The sequence below is a fragment of the Charadrius vociferus genome, unplaced genomic scaffold (assembly GCF_000708025.1).
Source record: "Charadrius vociferus isolate BGI_N301 unplaced genomic scaffold, ASM70802v2 scaffold321, whole genome shotgun sequence".
NCBI lineage: Eukaryota > Metazoa > Chordata > Aves > Charadriiformes > Charadriidae > Charadrius > Charadrius vociferus.
In genome coordinates, this window is record NW_009646934.1 from 1040964 (window position 1) to 1048070 (window position 7107).

The following is a 7107-nucleotide window of genomic DNA, read 5'->3' on the forward strand; positions in this document are numbered from 1 at the left end:
CCATTCATTAGCGCGTATCCTCACCCTCTGCAGAAGGTCCCCGATGGACAGGAGGGCTACGGTAATCCATGTGGTCCAGTATCTGCTGTGCTCCTCAGGAGAAAATAGCACCTCTGGGATGAAAAGCTTTAATAAATAGTGCCAAAGTTGTACAAGACACCTCTGGACTCAATTACTTCTCTTCCGTCCCCAAGTTGTGCTGTTCCGCTTGGCAGCTGGCAACTGTTTGTTTCAACGAAGAGTGTTGAACTGAAGATAATTTTAGGGCCACTTTCCTCTTCTGCGGTGCAAATAACACTCGGAAGAATTTCAAATCAACGCCTCATTTTCTTCCCAGTGAAATGCTGCTCACGCTCCATCTTCCACTTGCGGCTCATGCCAAACAGACGAGTTGATTAGAAATCCGGTGGCAATCTCGCCCGGAGGTTTTCCTGCATTAGAAGGCAACGGTGGCACCCACAGCACTGGCAGGGAAGGAGAGGATGCGCTCCCTTGCTTAACATCTTGGCACCGGGAATTTTTGTAAAGGTTCGGCCAAATATTGTGATTAAGTTTCCAACATGGTCAAGACTTCGATCTGCATTTGCGCTACCCTGTTTGACAGCTTTTTTTTTCTACTCTTTTTTTCATTTAAGAACTTATTTGCTTATTGTTGTACCTAAATTACTATAGATGGTATTTGCCGGTTCGGGACAGCGTAGATGGGAGGAACTAACTCATGCTCCCTCTGCTGGCAATGCCTCCCACCAAATGTGTAGGTCCTACTTTAAAAACACACAGTAACCCTATTCACAGTGAGAAGCCACGGGCAACCGCAGGAGAGCCAAACCCACGTCCCCCCAGTGCCCCGGCACCCACCCAGGTCTCCAGCACCGCAACTTTGGGCACTACCCCAACACGGAGCAGGACAGGAGGCAGCAGGAGAAGAACTGCAACAACAGCGGCTGCCCCAAAAACCCGCCGGCGGCAGAGACGGGTGAGAACCGGAGCTGCTCCTCCGCCACCGCCGCCGTGGCAGCCACGAGTCTGTCCAACCACGAACATCAAAGTCTCGGTCCTGCAACCACTTTGGCAACGTCTCTTTGAGCACAGGAGGCGGCTCGGGAAGCCCAAAGCCCTTCACGTGGAGGTCTGCAGGACGCAGCGCAGCTCTCGGGGCTCCCAGGGAACCTCTTTGCAGTTCAAATAGATTTCAGCCAGAGGTCAGACAGCAATGAACTTCCAGCTCTCCTTCCAGACACCTGCTAAGAGCAGACGCTTGCTTCTATGCCATATAATAAAGTGAAGCGAGCAGTACATAAAGAACAAAAGACTTTCCCCAGTATTTATCGTTCAATTTTATGTCAGTGTGGAAAACACCTTGAAGCAGCAGCGCATTACGGCACGGTACTGGGGCAGAAGATGGCAAGGCTTGTCCTTTTTTTTCCCCAGTAAAGTGTCTCTGACACAACTGGGCAGATTTTTTTCTAACCGCGTACGTCCACGTGGATCAAACCCCGTCGGGTTACGTCTCTCCACCCAGCCTTCTACAGCAGGAGCTGGAAATACAAAACTCCCTTTATAAGCCTTTCTGTCAAAGCCTCCATAGAACTCCCCGTGCGAGGTTCAAGCCTGTAGTCTCAGTTATACACACACACACTCGCAAATACAATACTGCTTTCTAAGTTGCAAGAACAGATAAGCAGAAATGGGGAAAGAAAGAAGCCAAGAGAGCGCAGGGGAGCACAAATCATCTATGCAGATCCATAACGTCCATCCTACTTAGCAACCAGGACAAAATACATCCCCAACCTTGTAAATTCTTATGTGTGTGCTCAACCCCGAGCACATTCAGTCCCACTCACTCCTGCAGAAGGGCTCATACGCTCCAAGTTTAGCACATGCGCAAGCAGTTACAAGATCAGAGCATGAAAAAAAAGAAAAATCCTATTTAGCTCCTCTTTTGAGGGGAAAGAAAAATAATAATTAATTCCTTAGGGCCCACTGGTCCAAATGAGGGCCCTGCTTGGCTACAGCTGCACCCCATCGGCTCTGATTCAATCCTCCAGATTGCTCCTTGCGTTTCAGCTGCGGCAATGCCTTTTTCAAGCAAGCTCCTGGAAAAAAAAGTCATCATCCCATCTCCCCCCCCCTCCCCTCTCTCTCCCTCCCCGTTACAGGAGGTGCTGGCCGGGGAGATGCTCGCACAGGATGGGCCCTAAGCGAGTGCGCTACGCGGTACAGTAAAGGGTTGTTGGCGCTGGAAGCGCTGGCATTGTTCTGCGGCCGGCGCAGGAAGAGCGAGAGGAGGAATGCTCTCCTATTGCAGGAAGCTGTTCCAGCCTCTTATCAGACATAAAGCTGCTGATTTCTTGCGGGGGAAGTACCAAATGTTTTTGAGGGGAAGAAAAAAGGGGAAAAATAATTTAAAAAAAAAACAAAACAAAAAAAAAAACGTAATAAATAAATAAATAATCACATGCTTAGCTGTAAAGGAAGCTGCCTAATGACATGAATGAAACCGGAGCCGCGCTGCGTGGAAGCGAGCTTGCTGCGCTGCCTGGCTCAGGTGGCTTCCAGCAAGGACACGTCTCCGCACTGTCACCCTGGAGAGGTGCGAGCGCTGAGGTCCTTCTCTCTGCCTAAAAAGGTGCCAGCCACCAATTCAGCCCTTCTTGTCTCCAGAGAACAACTTACTACTAATCGTCTTTGAATGCAGCGTCTGTGTCGCCCTCCCCAGCTGCCAGGGACTATTTCGGGCTCTCCCTCCAGTTGAGATGCTGCTCTGGGAGGGGGGAATGGTTTGTGCTGTCCCTTCACGCGGTGCACCGCACCGATCCGCTCTTTCAGTTCATCTGTAAAACTGATTCCTTGGCAGGAATTCAAGTTCTCCCCGTAGAGATGCTCCGAGCTTTATTAGCAACGAGCAAATTACTGGTGTCCTTGGCAAAAGTAAGGAAGTCAGAGTCTATGTTAATTGCCTTAGGTTTTTTTCCAAAGGGTATCTCCCAAAGGACAACTGTGCTACGCAGAACGGCTCTGTGGTTACACAAGTACCTGTATATATAATGGCTGTCGTGGCTTATTCCATAGGTGTCTGCCTAAACTTCAGTTTTAAGTATGTTCACTGTTTTCTCAGACTTTGTGCTTTATTTGAGCCAAGCACTCTTTGTCTCCAGCCTGGTTTCTCCTGGTCGGTTATTAGGGGATTATGGGTTCCATCTCTTATAGTTAAAAAGCAGAAAACACTTTGGAACAGGTTGAAAAACAACAGTCTCCAGAGCATTGCCTTTCTTCTCCTTTAATAGGCTGCTCTGTCAGCCCTGCGCTTGTTAAATGAGAGAAAAATCTGTGGGCATGCAGCGAAGGTCAATCTTGCGGTTTTTGAAAACATTTAATTAGTACGGTTAAGTACTGAGGTCCGCTTGGGAGTGAGCTTCTGCATTAACCATCAGCATCCTTCAATCCAGAGACGCAAACCCGTAAGAGGGGACTGCAGGTTAAGTCTACATCTCCATGTCCAGAACTTCAGTTGTGGTCAAGCTTGGGATGAAAACTGCTCCGAAACTCGCGTGGGGTTGGGAAACGGGGCTCAGAGCCCTGCACGCCCCCGACCGCGCAGAGCCCCCCTGGCTGTGCCCTGTCCCTCCTGTGCAGGGGTTGGGGCGACCTATGGCACCTTCAGGGCTGCCAAAAGCCCCGTGCTCTGGCTTGGGCTTCTGCTGAGGCGTTGTTGCGAAGCGCTGAGGTTCAGCGCTTAGAAAAATCTACTTTCTAAGATTTTTCTAAGCAGCTTTGCCCTAAGGGGAGGTGGCACTTTGACGGGAGGGTGTAAAGTCCCCCGTCTTTTCCCTCATCTAACTGGCAGAAGGGGAGAGCTGCTCCCAGCTCCTACCGGTGTCCCGCTCCTTGCATGAAGCTACAACCAACATCACGTATCCGCGCTTTAATCCCCGGGCAGTCGCCCGCATCACCGCCCCGACGGCAGGCTGATGCTGCCTTTTTAGAAGGCCATCGCATCAGCTGTTTGAGCGCAGAAATCAATTCCAGGCCTTACAACGCCAAACTTGGTTTTATTTCTTCATACTTTTGCAGCACTGGAGACCCTAATTGCAGGCAATTAAAGCAGGCCTAGGAAGAAAGGGGCTGTGTCGAAATCAAAGCTGGAAAGTGTGCCTCTGCAGGGCTGCCGGCTGCCAGCGCTGGAGAAGCGCCCCGGGAAGAAGGAGTCGGTGCCAAGGGCAGCGCCGGGCGCTGCGCAAACCCTCCGCGCGGAGCCGCTGCCAAAAGGACCTTCTCATCTCCCGTGCCCTGGTTTTTAAGCGAACGCTTCACCTCCTACGTGCGAGTACTTGCGCGAGCCTGCAAGTCTAGCGGGCTCTCACCGGGGCTGCTGCGGACGGGACGGGAGATGCTGAGAGCTGATGAGGGCAGATACGATGGAGTGAGTTCAGGGAAAGAAACCCAGTAATCAATGCAGCGTTTGCCTTCAAAATTCCCTCTCTCTTTTTTTTGGGGGGAAGTCTGTCTTTGCCAGATGGGGACTTCCATTACTTGAGAGCTGTCAGAACAACAAAAGGCTTTTGAGTCATTTTCTATATCTGACCTTGAACTACTGGAGAAGCAATAAACATTCTTAAGAGGAATGATAACACGGAGCGAAGCTGTAATTTTAAAATGTAACTTGTTGCTCGAGTGTCAAACCCTGCTGAAAACACACAACTGGGGAACTTCAGGATGAGCCCCTGTTGCAGGATGAAAATAAGTGCAAAACCACGTTGCCTGGGACTTGCACTGAAGAAGAGCCAGATGATGCTCCGAGGCCATTTGGCGCTGATAAGCATTGTTTCACCGAGTGCAATTACACATTTTTGTTTAGAAAAAGATTCTCCTTCAAAAGCAGCTACCAAGTCTATGCTGATTCAGCCTTCATTAAAGGCCTCTTACTGCAGACACAGTGAAGCGTTGACTCCTGCACTTATTTTCTGTTGCTGCTTTATCTTTGGCATCTCATCTGCAACTTCTGCTGGGTTGGTTTTTTGTTGTTGGTTGTTTTTTTTCCCAGTGGTTTCATCTGAGTGCAGTAGAAGTGGATGCTGCTTGGGCTTCAGTTCTAATGATTTCTGATCTGCTTGGGTGCAGCCTAGGAAAACCTACCCTCGATTATAAAATTGCCGGCTAAGTAGGCTAACAAAACAGCCGGAGCAAGAAACTGGATCAGCTCTGCTCGGTGAAGTTTTCCTGCTCAAAGGCGGGGGGGGGGAATAAAATAAATGCTTTCTTTCTCTGCAATCTTCCTTAAAAATATGAAACTATCTCAGCTGCAGAGGCTGCTCCCTCCAGCTGCGCGCACAACGCTCTGCGCCGCTCCGCTGCCTGCAGCACCCTCCTAAGCCATGGCCGTGGCTCCTACCCCAAACCGCCCTCCTGACACACTCGGACACTGCTCCTCCCGCGCTCCCACGAATCCTCGCTGGAGTACGGGATGCAAACCCAGAGCGCTGCTCAGCCGCAGCTTTGCTCGCAGCAGCAGACCCAGATGCCCCAGTGGCTCTTCGGAGCTCCCATGAAGGATGTTCAGCATCTGCCTGCAGCATCTCCAAAGTCAGGATGACTCAGAAGTGCTTTAGCACCCCAGAGACTGCCACGGTGGGGCGAACCTTCTGAGACATCAACTGGGGGTTTGGGATTTGAGAGGCTGAGAGAGTTGGGGCTGGTCAGCCTGGAGAAGAGAAGGCTCCGGGGAGATCTTATTGCTGCCTTCCAGTGCCTAAAGGGGCTACAGGAGAGCTGGGGAGGGACTTTTTACTGGGGCATGGAGTGATAGGATGAGGGGGAATGGCTTCACACTGGAAGAGGGGAGATTTAGATGAGATATGAGGAAGAAATGTTTCCCCATGATGGCGGTGAGCCCCTGGGGCAGGTTGCCCCAAGAAGCTGTGGCTGCCCCATCCCTGGAGGTGTTCAAGGCCAGGTTGGACGGGGCTTGGAGCAACCTGGGCTGGTGGGAGGTGTCCCTGCCCAGGGCAGGGGGTTGGAACTCGATGATCTTCGAGGTCCCTTCCAACCTAAACCATTCTATGATTCTATGATTTCTAGCTGAAAAGGAAGGCTAGCTTTAATTTTAGCTTTGAGGCAGGAGAAGGCCCTACAAGTGCGAGTCTCGGGCTTCTCCTCTCCAAATTGCTTTTCACTGAGCCAGGATCACTGAGCAAAAGGCACTTCTGTATTTGCGCTTGTCAACATGAAGAATATTGTGGATTTGGAAGACAAAAAGCCATAAAAAGGACCGTTTTGCACAATGAGTCGATATGGAAATTGCACTGAATGGCCTTCACCGCTTCGCCACCACACAGCACAATATCCAGCGCGGCACCGCTCCAGGGCCCGGCGTCTGCGTTCCTGCTAACATCGCTCCCGCCAATAATACCGATCCCTTCAGCCCTTCCCAGACAGGCCCTAAGGACGGCAGCTGAGTAATTCTACAGGTAATGAAACCTTTTTTTTTTTTTTTTTTTTTAATTATAGCTCTGGCTATGTCTAAAATTAAAAGAAGAGTCCTGCGACTTATCCGGCCACCGGAGACTGACTCAACGCTTTCTACAACGACGCTGCTGGTGGCCACACTGCCAACTCGTACAATGCACCGATCGTGTCGTGTGTGTCGTCCCCCCCAAAAACGTGAAGGACCACAGCAAGGGTCACCTGTGTGCTCCGGTTTCTCCCCTTTTCCCTTACTCGGAATTAGCGGTGGTGCCAGCGGGATGCCGTGACCTGCCCAGCCCCAGCGCGGGGCAGCCCGACGGGCGCTTCAGCTCCCCGCGGGACGGGAACAGAGATGCGGAGCTTTGCCTCGGGAGCGGGAGGAGAGCCCTGGGCAGGATGAGGGTCAGAAATGCAAGTTCATGGAGCGAAGGCAGGGAACCCCCAGGGGAAAGGGGTGGGAATGGCCAGCGTGCCCCCGCGGTGGGGGAACAGGCACCGGGCGTGCACAGGGGAGGGCTGCAAGTGTGTTCCCGCTCCTACGCTACCCAAGCTCCCACGCTATTTTTCTTTTTCCAACTTAAAAAAGGGATCGGAGCTTGTTTCAGAGGTGGTGGTTTTAAATCGGTTTCTGAGAGGCTTCAA